This window comes from Cupressus sempervirens, chromosome 8 (assembly GCF_028749045.1).
Source record: "Cupressus sempervirens isolate cs-2001-9-10 chromosome 8, ASM2874904v1, whole genome shotgun sequence".
NCBI lineage: Eukaryota > Viridiplantae > Streptophyta > Pinopsida > Cupressales > Cupressaceae > Cupressus > Cupressus sempervirens.
The window spans coordinates 150318594-150333845 of NC_143125.1; positions in this window are offsets into that span (position 1 = coordinate 150318594).

Consider the following 15252-nt stretch of genomic DNA (forward strand, 5'->3'; position numbering starts at 1 on the left):
ATTATGATTTTTACTTTCATTCATTTTATCTACAATCAAAGGATTAGTAAGGCTAGTGTATTCACACCTTCAGCTTTACTAACTCTACTCCTTTCTTTCCTATGCTCTAATCTATTCACCTTACTATGTTGTTGATGCAAGAGAATCTTGGTTCAATAAGCAATCTTGCATCACCCAGAAACATTTTTTATTTGTTATACCTATTTTTAGTGTGTAGTGTAGCCATTTATACCTTGAGTTTTGTTCCATGCATAGTTAGCATGATGTTGAGGACCTATTTTTATTCCTTACCCTAAGAGCACAAATGTTGATCTAGTCATATTTCTCAAGTTATGTGTCATTCTTTTTGGTTCATGTTTCTTGTTGATTTCATCCTGTGAAGTGTGTTGTTTACTTTTGCATAGTTTCCTATGATGACATAGCATCTTGTGTAATTGGGAGTTGACTCCTCATGTTTTTTTGACCTATCCTTAAGAGTGTGCAAAAAATTGATGTCCATTTTTTGGGATATTTTTTACATCTCCAAGACTGGACCTATATTATAATTAATTGCATGATTGACCAACTTTTGGTCTAGTTGGCTATATAAACACTTGGATTTGATGTAGTAAGAAGTGTGGAAAAGATAGAAAGAAATAGGAAGTATCGTGAAGTAGATCAAGAATTCACAATTATAATCTAATGTTATGATTCTTTATATAAGGACACAACCCTAAAGACCTCATATTTGAACATGTTGGTTGTTTTTTAAACTTGTGTAATCAATTAGTAAATATTTGGTGCAATTCTATGTATTAGTGTCTATGTGTACTCCTGGCAGAATGTTAGTAGGTTGAAGTAGATTGTATTCCATATTAACCCCCTAGCATGCCTCTGTTAGGTGGTATCAAAGCTAGAGTTATTTCTTGAGAATTGGATTGTAGAGAACCTTAATAAGATTGGTTGTAGAGTAGCAAATCTAACATCTAACCTATATCCTAAGGAAGGTCACAATCTTGTGGGAGCTATTGTCAAAATGGTTCAAGGTAGAGGAAATCAAACAATGTTATAATGGACATGCTGAGGTAGATTGCAGAAAGACTTGAAGTTGTTGAGATAGCCCAGAGATGGGGTGTACATCTTGAAGATGTTAGTGATGATGAAAAGGTGGAACTTAATCCTAACCTTGAACCTGAGGTAGAACAAGATGAGGAAAGACTTCTAAGAGCCTTATCTAGGAAAAATTCTAGGCCTACCCTTGAAGTTTCTTTTTATGATAGAATACTTGAGACTAATTTATTATTGGATTGGATCTATGAGATGGATAAATACTTTGAGTATGAAAGTACTCCTAATAACAAGAAGGTAAAGATAGCAGTCACAAAGTTGAAGGGTCATGCTTCACTTTAGTGGGATCACTAGCAGACTAAAAGATAGAAAAGAGGAAAATAAAATATCAATACATGGGTGAAGATGATTGGAAAGATGAAGAAGAAATTCCTTCCTACATATTACCAAGTTAGAATTTTGAGAAGAATGCAAAACCTAAGGCAAAAAGATATGAGTCTGAAAGAATATACTGAGGAATTTTATAAGTAGATATCAGATCTGGGCATGTAGATGAAGTTGAAAAGGTGGCCAGATACTTTAATGGTTTGAGGACATCAATTCAAGATGAGACCATTTATGTTAAGATGGTGTAAGGAAACTGGTCTAATCATCCCTCTAAAGAACAAATTAAATCTTCTTCTTTTTAATTCTCTTCCAAATGTATTTTCCTACCTAATATCTCTTTCTAATTATATTTTTTATTTTAAATTCCATGCTGAACTCTTCCTCATCTTTTTCCATTATATACCTTATATATTGAATGGTTGTGTCCTTTAGATTTAAAAATAACATTTTATTTTATATTTAAGATTATTTTAGTATAATGTTTATCTTATTTAATGTAAAGAATATTTATTATTTTATAATACATGTAATATGATAAAATTATATTTAATAAAGTTAAATAATAATTATATTATTTACTATTATTTAATATTTTTAGATTATTAATATTACATTGATTATTATTCAATGCTTAATATCATACTTATCAATAATAGTAATAAGGTATTTAAATAAATTGTATGTATGTTTAAAAATATATTTGTATTGTTCAAGCTAATTAGGGCTCATGACAAGTCCACCTCTCTCAAATTCACTTTTTCTCAAGCAACTAATGTGGTTCATAGCTCAGAGTCATTATTTTCCTTGCATATGTATTAAACACTTGCAAAGTTCGCATGTTAGTAACCAATGAAAGAACATATGAATGAAGACACAAAGTAGAGACATTAATGCATGAAGATGCAATGTAAACATGAGGTAGACACACAAATGTAGGAAGACATGAAGAAGATATGAAGCAAACATATTGATGCATGAAGACACAATGTGGACACATAGTATACATGTTAGAATCCTACTTACAATTTGAAATAAGAAAAGGTAAGGAAATGTTTTACCATTTTGATCGTGAATGTTGTACTCCTTTCCCTTGTCTTGAAATTAAAAGTTCTTGAAGATGCATATTTTTAATAATTTTTCTATAGTTAGTACTATAATAGGGTGTATAATTCCATAATGGATGGTAGATTTACTACTGCTCAAGTTTGGACACACTCAGCTTGGGGCTCCCTCATATTTTTATCTATATTGGAATTCTCTTGCCCCAACATGACCAATTTACTCCTCCCCCTCTATACACTCCCTACCCACTAGGAACATGTTCAATTTTGATGTGGATGGTAGATCTACTACTTCTTGAGGTTGGACATGCTTAGCTTGGGGCTCCCTTAGATCTTTATCCATATTGGGATTCTCTTGCCCCAACGTGACTAATTCACTCCTCCCCCTGTGCACAGTCCCTATCCACCATGAAATTAAGCACACAAATTTTGAATAATATTCACTTTTAAGACCCAAATGGATTTCTATCCAATTCACTTGCATCTTTCAATTTAGACACAACATTATTTTAGATATGTTACACAAAACATTATTAGTTATATATAATCATTAATATATTAATCTCTTATTTGAAACATTTAAAATCATATTAATCATTTGGATATATTCTATGCATACATTTATCATCATGGAAAAAAAAATATTAATCCTATCTTGCCTTAATTTTTTTAACATATTATAATTATATTCAAATTTCAATAATAAATAAGAAAATAATACAAACATACCTCTCGAAGATCAATCACGATTTCACATCAATGTCCATATGGTTTCTTTGGTAATTTAAATTAAATTATGTGCCATGTAATATGATACTTATTTTGGAATTGTGCTCCAAGTTTAATATGACACCTTTATTCTCCATTTACAATTATGTTGGAATTTAAGGACGTTCAACTCCTGTCTAATACAATCTATCTTTCCAAATTCTACATGCAAGGTTTGCTACCATTTTTGCAATTCACTTTAAAATGAGGTGGTGATTATGTCACTTGTTTATTCGATTTCCTTCTATGTACCATTTTTTGATTGATTCATTGGTTGCTTCCTTGTGACTAGAAGGGTCCTTCTAATGTAGCCTACTTTAATGCCATGAGTGAAATTCCCTTTTTTCATGTTTATATCCAGTTCTTCCTTCCTACGCACTTTTTGCAATTTGTAATTTTTTTGAATCTATTTCTCATCGATGTTATCATTTATTCACTTCTTTGTTACATACTCATTACTCATTTCCTTTCTTTATTGTTCTCTTGTTTTCCATGATGGAAATTCATTTAATCTATGTTACATGATTTTCTTTTTATTCCTTATCTCTCTCTAATGATTATTTCTATATGATCTATGCAGTCTTTTCCCCCATTTGGCTCACTATTTTGAGTTCCACAATACTATAGTTTATCCAACCATTGTATAAAAGTATCACCTAATCGAGGGCATAACTTGCAATAGTGATGATGGTATGTGATGTATCTCAAAATCCCTTAGTTTATATAAATCATAGGTCATCTATTAATGTTGTGTTTATAGTTGTCCAAAGGAAATTGCTTATCAAAACAGTTTGCCATCCTTTCATTAAGTCCACCATATTTGCATGGATTAGTCATTAATAGATTCTTTATGTTCAAACTTTCTTTAACTCCTCCACATATTGATGCTTCAAGATCATCCTCTTATAATCTTCCCCAGTGTTTAATGTCAAAGTTATCTGGTATGGAAGAGCCACAATGATGGATCTCTTCACTTCATAAAATATTGCTAGTTGGATTTGGTTAGTAATGTATCACTGACGTTATTGTTGACATGTCTCACTTTGTTGGTTTGTCTTGCCAAAAAAGTGTTGAATGTATCTTGATTTTGTGCACTTCATTGAATTGACTAATTTCTACCTTTTATAGACTAATGACTAAGCAGCTTAACTTTTATATATACTAATTTTATAAGCGTGATTTTCTCAAGAAGGGCATATCTGATACTAGTTAATGCATATAAGAAACAATGTTTGGTGTTATTCCCCCTCTATTGTCAATACCTATCAATTCTACCTAGTACGAATATTATGACCTCCTCCAGTTATTCTTCTATTACTATTACTTGAACTCTCTTCTCATGAGTGTTTTGTGAACATACTGATCTACTATCCTTATTGTTGATTCTTGTTTTATATTTCTTCATGTCATTGGTTGGTTGTATATGTTCACACATACTATTTTATTCATTTGAACTCTAAATTAATTTTTTAAAGCTCTTTAATAAATGTAGATAAAATTTTGAATTCAGTGTCTTGAAATTTTCCCTACAGGATGGCAAGATCATGCTCTGATACCACTGTGAGGATCTTGGTCTGATCATCCCTCTAAAGAACAAATTAAATCTTTTTTTTTAATTCTCTTCCAATTATATTTTTCTCCCTAATGTCTCTTTCCAATTATCTTTTTTTATTTTAAATTCTATGTTGAACTCTTCCTCATGTTCTTCCATTATATACCTTATGTATTAAATGGTTGTGTCCTTTAGATTTAAAAATAATATTTTATTTTATATTTAAGATTATTTTTATTATAATGTTTTTTAATTTAATATAAAGAAAATTTATTATTTAATAATACATTTAATATGATAAAATTATATTTAATATAGTTAAATAATAATAAATAATAAATATAATTAAATAATAAGTTATATTATTTATTATTATTTAATATGTCTAGGTTATTAATATTACATTGATTATTATTTAATGCTTAATATCATACTTATCAATAATAGTAATAAGGTATTTAAATAAAGTGTATGTATTTTTTAAAATATATTTTTATTTTTCACACTAATTAGGGCTCGTGACAGATGGATACTTTAGAAGAAGCATTTTAGTATGCCTTGAAAGCTGAAGAAAGGTTGGTGAAGAAATGTGATCAAAGACAAAGAGGTAGAGCTGGTGGATTTCAAAGAAGTAGAGGTAGAACTTGTGGAGAAGGTAGAAGATCTAACAATACAGTGCAAGATAAAGGAAAGACAGAATGTAAATAAGAACCTACTCAAAAAGAGATAATTACACAAGAGGTGGCTATATTGTTACTCTAGGAATAAAAATGGTAGAAAAAGAGAAGAAAGATCTTTGTCTAAGGGAACTTGTTTCAAATGTGGAGAAGAAGGACATAGAGCCTTTGAATGTAGTATTTTTGATAAGAATATTAGGGAAGCAATAGAAGTACTCTAGCTTGTGAAAAATAAATTGAAACACCTAATGAACTCGAGTGCAGTGAGAACTTGATGATAAGAAGAGTTTTGTGGAATGAAGAAGATGATGAAGAACCTATTTTGAGAAGAATTTTGTTCACGATCGGATGTAAGATTGTAGGAAAATGTTGCAAAGTAATCATTGATAGTAGAATTTTTCATAATTTGGCAATTGGGGAGATAGTTAACAAATCATTGATAGTATAATTTTTCATAATTTGGCAACTGGGTAGATAGTTAACAAATTGCAATTGCAGAGATTGAGACATCCTAAACCACATCATTTTTCTTAGATCCAGAAGGAGCTTAATTTACATTTAAGTGAGTAATGCCTTGTTAAGTTTAATATTGGAAATTATCATGACAAAGTCTTGTGTGATATTATGCCTATGCATTATTTTCATATTCTTTTGGGTAGACCTTGTCAGTATGATAGACAAGCTTTGCATGAAGGTTTATTGAATCACTATACTAGATGGGTTGATGGGAAGAAGAAAATTTTGTTACTTTTGGTAGAAAATTATGATAGAATCATTGTAGTATAGTAAGAGTATGTTTGTTTGAAGGAAAATAGTTTTATAAAGATGTAAGGGAACAAAATGTTTATTTTTCTTTTATCCCTAATAAGAATGAGAAAAAAGATGAATTAGAACATGCACCTGAGATTAAATCTTTGTTGGAAAAGTTTCACTAGTACATTTGAGACCATTTTTCGACCATTATTGTTCAAAATTTTGACCCAGTTTTCGACCAAACTTCGACCAACCCATTGGTCAAAAATTTTCCAGTCAAAATTTTGACCAAATTGTTGGTTGGTTGAAATTTCAACCAATATGTTGGTCGAAAAACTTCCATAGCCATGGTGCAAGTTCTGCCAGGAATTGGTCAAAATTTTGATCAATGAAGGTAGAAAATTTTGACCAATGAAGGTAGAAATTTTGACCAATGAAGGAAGAAAATTTTGACCAATAAAGGTAGAAATTTTGACCAATGAAGGTAGAAAATTTTGATGAATAAAGGTAGAAATTTCAACCAATAAAGGTAGAAAATTTTGACCAATAAAGGTAGAAATTTAGACCAATGAAGGTAGAAATTTGATATGATAGTTCACATCCTTGCATTTGATATGATATTTTGCATGCATCCTGCACTCTCTAATCTGGCATCCTGCACTCTCTAATCTGGCTAATGATGGATTATGGAGAGTGATCTGAAATGATGATCTAAAAAATACACACAATCAAATCAAAAATGAACTTGCATTACAATTTGATTGTGGAAATCTGATATTGTTAATTTTGCATGCATGTCTACCAGGACAATCACAACTTAAACATATTTATATGTTTAAGTTGTGATTGTCCTGGTAGACATGCATGCAAAATTAACAATATCAGATTTCCACAATCCATTTGTAATGCAAGTTTGTTTTGGATTTGATTGTGTGTGTTTTTTAGCATCATCATTTCAGATCACTTGTTGTAATCCATCATCAGCTAGATGAGAGAGTGCAGGATGCATGCAAAATGTCATATCATATGCAGGGATGTGAACTATTTTATAGAATGCCTAAAAAACATCGACAGTAACTAATCAAACTGTCATAAACATCGATAGTAACTAATATGCTTCTTCATTAATATGCCGGATACAATAAGAAAACTTGGAAACTATGCACAGCAATTTATACGCTAAAAGGAAATCATTTAGGAGATACAGAATTTGAACAACCATATGTTAAGATTCTACAATTTGTATCACTTGCCTAAGTCTGACAATTGAGAATAAGTTCGTCATCCTCCCTATAGTATGTTCTGATGATCTGCACCTCCACAAAAGTTCTAGCATCTTGAATTTGAAGAATATGAATTGTTTGGTAGTGAATGGACATGATTGAAAATAAATCATCATATAAAAAGACTCCCATGTGAAGCATGAATAGCAAAGGAAATGAATATGGGTGATAGGGAAGAGAATTCAATAATAGAGGCTCTTAACTTTAGTTACAGTCATGATATGGGTGATGGACAACTACCTCCTAGATTCACGTTCCATCCCACTGATGAAGAGCTCGTAACACATTATCTCATTAGAAAGGTTTTTGATAGAAATTTCATAGGAAGGGTCATTGCTGAAGTGGACCTCAACAAGTGTGAGCCTCAGGGAGGGTTCAATTCCCTCCTTTATTATTCACTATGCGTATAATCCCACACATCCATTTGATCTTGAATGATGATACGTACTGAATGCTAAGTGCTTGAAAACCATCCATTTCATGCCTTCATCTGTACACAATGTCTTTCTAGTTTCTATCTACTCGCACGCCCATTTCATTTCATATGATCATCTAAATATATATACAGAATGACAACACTCCAAAAGTGTAGAACCATATCCTTTATAAATCCATTATACTTCTATTGTATAAGAAAAGTTATAGCTTGACATGTAAAACCTACTCATAATGACATATACTGCCATTGGAGGGTCCCATATTTCTATCCCTTTACAATACCTTAGGCTAGTAAATAGGAGTTCTTCTCAAGTGTGCAACCAGGATAACTATAGCATAACTACAGCAAGGATAACTACAGCATTCCAAGGTGATCTACAAAGATCTGGTCATCAGACAGTAATAAGCCATCACAGTTGTAGATTGCACCAACTTGACCAACTTCTTGCAGTAATATTAGCATAAATGAAGAAAACCCTATCTGAGGAAGAAATATTTGCTTCTAAGAAATCCAAGATTAACTAGTTGATTTTTATGTAGATAATATTAAAAAAAAGCATATCGATGCGTTGAACATGATAAGGGCAACAATGCCCAAGAAAAAGGACTAGAATGATGACAAATTTGAAATTTACCTATTCTAGAGAAAAATTGCATCTCCTCTTTCAATCTTAAAGTTTAGTTACATAGCTCAAAAGTTAGGAATGATTAGCAGTGCAAGTGTAGCAAGCTACCCCATGTGGGAGTACATGTTCAAACTTTAATGAACCCTTATTAGTTTTAAGAGCCTATTGTTTTTTGAGAAATGCTTGCCAAGAATTAGCAATAATCCAGTATATATGCAAATACCTGCTTCCTTTCTTCAAACCAGAAGCCCCATCTTTGGATGACACGCTTGTTATTATGAAATAAATAGAAAAACCCCTTTGTTAACAAGGTGGAAATAGACCAATTGGGCAACAAAAGACCTGAGTACATATTCACACAAACCTTCAATTCTAGCCTTTGATCGATCATCAGGATTGATAGTTCCTCCCCGTACAAATGCTTTGCCACCAGGTACATCATCTGCCTTGAAAGATTCCACAAACTCTTCATACAAGCGAGCTACTTCTTCATCTACTCTCTGCACCACAAGAACAAATCATACAAGATAGCTTAACAAGGAGATTATATAATCAAGAAAAAAAAATTGTTCATGACTAAATCTCAAAGTCGATGATATGTACCTTTTTCTTAGCCTCCTCTTCTTCTCTATGCTTTTGAAACGGGGTCTTCTTCTGAATCACAGAGAATGAAGTCATCTTCTCATCAAACAGTATCTGTTGAAAACATGGCCATTTAAGAACAAGTAGATTTCCACAATCCATGAGATATTTTCAACTTGCCAGTTGTGTAAATATTTTTGCATCAACCTTTCAGATAGCAATGACTAAAGTCTCTTCACCTCATTTTTGAGCTCCAAATATGGCAACGAAAACATAATGGAAGGTTTTGTCACATAAGTAAATCTCTACCTTACATACAATAATTAGATGCATCTGCAATATATCATAATATCAAGACTAAGCTTAACAGTTACAAAAAAAAATTAAAAGACTAAAAACTTACTCTCTGTATGTTGTGCAAGTAGATTATTTTTTCACTCTATCTTTTCCAATTCTAATGACCTCAACCTACACAAACATGAAAATCACAAGTACACGATATTCATTTTCCAACATCAAGAAAAAATGCAGTATTAAAAATCCTTTTAAAAGTAGTGTATACCAAGCCAACCCCAATTAAAATTATTCAAATGAACAAACTAGTCATTAGTAAGGAATATACCTATTTAAAAAAATTGTGATTTTTTCATCATCAGCATTTAACTTCAACCAATTGTTTGCCCTTTTTGTTTGTTCAAGCAACTCCTGTTGAGCTGTAGAACAATAGTGACAAAAGAATGAGAAGTATTCACATAATTTTTAGTTTTTAGTTTTATATTCATACTAAGCTTTCAACAACCAAAAGCAGATGCCATAACTAAGAAGGTGCAATATAGGCATACTAATTGCTTTGTGGTATATCCCATTGTAAATATTATTTAAACTACATTTATGGAATGTTTATCGTTCAAGACATACCAATAGTAAATTTATGGAAGCATAACATGTCCATAATGCCAACATGTGCTAGCACACAACCAAATAAGTTACGCCTCTATTTTTGGCAAAATAAGAGAGAATATCAAGCTTTTAGTCCCACATCATTTGTTTCAAAAACAAGAAATGACAAAAAAAAAAAAAAAATTATTGAGGATAATGTGAGAAACATTAAATTGGTTTGAACATACCTGATTCATGCAAGTAGCAATGAGGAGTCCTCCATTACTATCTCCGTCAATGCACAACTTCTTAGGTTGTGTATAACCCTCTGATACAAGGAATTTCGTAGCTGTAATGAAGTCATCAAAACAATATTTTTTATTTGCAAGAGTGCCCGCTTGATGCCATTCTTCTCCATATTCACCACCCCCATGAATGTTTGCAACAAAAAATAGTGCTCCTAAATTCCTTAAAGGGGCAATATGAGTAGCACTAAAGAATGGATTTTTGCTAATGTTAAAGCCCCCATAACAATATAGCACTATTGGATGAGAACCATCAAGAATGGTATTTTTCTTGCATACAATGAACATTGGTATTTGGGTTCCATCTTTGCTAGGAACAAAGACCTGGCATTTAATTTAAAGCAAATTAGAAACGAATAAAATGCATAAGATAAATATTTTAAAAATTGATTTCAATGCATTCTTCCCCTTAATTAAGGATTCCATAGTGACATAATGGAACAATTTGGTACTAAATCTTAAAGGGAAAAATAAAAGTTTGTTGGATGACTGTTACATCATTACTATTTTTAGTCTTCTCTCCCACTGAATGATGTGAAGTAATTTGCTAGTTCTAGTCTTTGTTTGAGTTTGTGATATTGCTACAATTTTTTAGTCAAACTTGTTGACTTATATTTCAAGATTGTGGTTTACACAGACCCATCTTTCATGACAATGAATAGAACATTTAGCACTCAATTGCATCTAACACTTAAACAGCAAAAGAAAAGTTCATTAGGTGATTGTTCAATCATTATTGTTTTTAGTTTTTTGCTCTAGTGTATGCATTGACTAGTCTTCATACTTAACAGTTGTCAAGTAATTTTCTATTTTTTAGTCTTTGCTTGAGTTTTCTGTATTGCTATCAAAATTCAACCATGTAGTTTTTGATTCAAACTCATTGACCCATGTTTCATGAGTAGTGGTTTGCACAAACCCATGTCTCATGACAATGAATACAACACTTAGCACTCATTAGATTGCTTGAGTTTGTTTAGAAGACTCTTTAATGAGCTTGGTAGCTAGAAGGGAAACAAATATGAGACAATATTTGGAGTTATTTATTTTTGGTATCCATATTTGTTGAGGTTACGCACTGAAGCTTGGAATTCAAAACTTGGATATGGGTTGGAACTTGGAAGCCTTACAGCATTAAAGCTTAGATCGTGAACTAAATTTAATGCCCTAAGGAAATGATTTTTAACTCTTAAGGGAATTCAGATAAATTCCATTGGAAAATTCCACTCTGAAGGGCATCAAAGATGTAGAATAAGAAAATGTAGAAACTACTGTAAACTTATTTTTTCTGGAAATTTCATAACTATGTCCAGAATTGTTATTTTACTTCTTTGATCATTCATTTATCCTTGAGAAGTAGTAGGTCCCATTGCTCCTAATTGTAACAAATGAGGGAAGTTTTCTTGATTTTGGTCCATGGTGAACCATTTTCTCTTTTGCTAAAATTGTCCAACTTTAATGACTGGATGGAGTGGAATCTATCAATTATTCATTTCATTGACCACTATATCAATGATTTGATTAGTAGTCATTTTCATGGAATTAGTCATGGTTTGGTCTTGTGCTTTATAGTGGCTTAGCAATATCTGATATGCGCATGAGTGGTGGGATTTATGGATAAGGTAATTCTGCTTTGAGCACTGGAGGTAACTTGTGGTAGGGTGCCTGCATTATCACTTGTCTTATTGTTGATGGTCAAGGTCATTGTTTTCAATTTGGACCATTGACCTGCTCTTTTTGCAGATGCAACCATAGATTGTGTCCACCTAAAACTGATGAGTCCTATAAAGCTAATCAAACTATTGCTTGTATTTCCTGCTATTATGCTATAAATTTCTTTGAACCTTCTATCTTTGTCAAATGCATACAACAAACTTTTTTTCTTATCTAGTTCCCTTTTAATGCGGGGTTAGGCCTCTTCCAACATGACATGTAGTGCTACAGAGCAACAATATTGTATATTTATAGTTATACTAACTAGTTCACAAAAGCATCAAAACTAATCAATGGCAAGATATGTTGAGGAAGCATATTATCTGTATGAATGCCTTAAAAATATTCATAAGAAAATCAGTCTAGGGTGAGCAGTATTTATTCCACAACATAGTTTTTAAACAAACAAATGTAAACCTCACAAACCTAACATTAGAGAGAGACATGAAGAGAAGATAAAAGGTTTTGATAAACAATTTAAATGAGGACTTGAAACATGTCATTAGGCATGTTCAACATAATAGAAAATCTTGCAGAAAGTAGAATACATTATCTTAAGAAAATAATAAAATATGCTTGATCCTGGAAGAAAAGAAATAATGACTATGAGCTTCATATTAAAGTTCTTAGCTATTCCAATAGTATGCAAAAAAAGGTTCCATGCAAGTTTCTAGTAGGAAATGTCTACAGTTCATCATCCTCATACAGAAACCTCCTCGATACAATTGAAAACATGGTTAGAGATTTAGGTTCTTGTCAACTCACGTGAAGCAAGCAGTTCACCAATCTGGCCTTATTTGTATGGCTGACCAGAGATCTATAACCTTGACGCCCATCTCTTTTCAGACTTGCACATAGGCTTTAGAATATTGATGACACAATTCATTTGTTCGTACTATAGGAGCAAAAATACTACTATAGAATCCAAAAAAGTTAGGCCAAACAGGTAGATTATAGAATCATGAAATTGTGAACCATTACACACACACAAGAAGAACAATACCTTGAAGCACTACTAATCAAATCTTCATTAACTGATGGGCAACTTAAAAAAATCAAGCATGTCGACTCTGAGAGGTCCTGATTTGTTTACCCCAAACTCAAATTAGATAATTGTCATCATAAAAATTGAAATATATGTATCTTTCAAATGAAATTGAAGAAATCCAAACACAAAATACTAATGAAAATTGTACCTAGAGATAGGTTGCCATTATCTTAATGTTCTCAATGTATTCAGGAAGTGGTACATGAGGACATAATCCTGAGGGGTGAGGATTGACATAATCATTTCCACTGAAATATACAATGATTAAAGAGGGTTGTTGAACTGCATCCTGGGTAGATCAATATTTTTATAACATCAACGAGACCAAATAGCTTATAGGACCATGATAGCCAACAAACAGATAAGCCTGAAAAGTCCTAATTTCAAAATTGTCTCCATCTTATTGTGATTTATGAATTATGTTTTAAAACAATAGCAAACTAGAACCCTTTACAGGATTTGAAGGCAAAGAGTTCCTTAGACTATTATAATAATAACCAAAGTGAATAATCCTACGGGTCAAATTAAACTAGCAATATTATTTAGCACATAAAGGATATGCTTCTACAAATAGGAATACATTCTACTAAAATTGACACTTATCATTCATAGGAGATAAGAAAAGTAAAAATGCTAGTAATTAAAGCAAACTGGAACATTGTGTGAAATATTCAGCACATATCCTAAGCTCAAAATCGAGTAAAAAATATAGGGAAAAGATTAGCACGCACATCTCAATCCTATTAAGGATGTGTTTAATCCTTATAAGCCTTTATCATCAAGTTGACTAAGTACCCTCCACCTGCATGCATTATGTGTTTCTCAACTTACAACAATTCATTGAATGCAGTACACTTGCAAAGTTCATATCATTAAAACCACTGGCTTATATAACTAATGCGTAGCAGTGAAGATTCTTTTCAAAATTGTTAATGCACCACTTTAGGCACTTTTAAAGTCTAAAACTATTGTTTCATGGATTTCAATGACATTGCAACTATTATACACATTATTCTTCTAGGAATCTTGTTATCAAGAAACATGTAAATGTTATTGTCATATAATTTGTTCAATGCAAGGTGAACATTTTAAGCATTTGTCCTCATGCTCACTTGAGCCCATCTAACTATTTTTATGAAATGCAAAGTATTGAGATAACTTAGTAATATATTCAAACACACAAAATGCACTATGCACTCATAGACCTTTACTGGAAAGTACTAACACAATATTTGAAGACTTCAAGTTCAGATAAAATTGATAAAGTTGGATTGGAAAATAGGTATAGATGGATGAACATTAGAAATAAAATTCTTTAAGGCTTTAAAAAATAATAATATCTAGGGTTAAAAGATATGACAATGAGTAATTGATAATTAATTATTCAAATCTCACTGCTAGACTTGGATCATATGTTTCAAATGATGCCTCAATTTTGAATTTATGAATGGACTCAAATACAGATTTATAATGAATTATCCAGGAACTCAAGCCATGAATGACCTAATCATATTCAATAACATTTGTCAATTATAAATCTTGTGTGTATCCCCTCTCTAAGTTTAAGTACTACAATCTGTAAAAGAATCTCAAGATCCATGCACATTCTATTATTGATGAATTTTTATATTACAAGCATATTTGCAAAATGCATATCCAAGATTTCATGTGTTCTTTTGTTAGCATCATGAGATGGATAAGTGGTGAGACCCTTATTCTGAATAGCATCCTATCTTCTTTGCTACCGATATTTCATCAACACTTATTGTTTGCCCCTTCCTAGGTACTATTGCCGCAACCTCCCCTGCTTCAAGAGCCCTCTTGCTAATGATTTTGTAGATTTGAGTCAATACATTCTTAAAAGTTGTTTCAACATTTTTACTCTCTAGGGTTGATGTTTCCATGAAGTAAAAGCCTTCCCTTTCATCAAGTTCCTGACCTTCCTCTGGAGTAATAACTCTCAAATGGTGCAAGTCTTCCTTGTTACCAACAAACATGACCACAATGTTGGAATCACTATGTTCCCTTAGCCCTTTTAGCCAATGTTCCAAATTGTCAAAAGTTGCATGTCGGGTGATGTCATAGACAAGCAATGCCCCAATAGCTCCTCAATAGTAGGCAATTGTTATAGCTCTC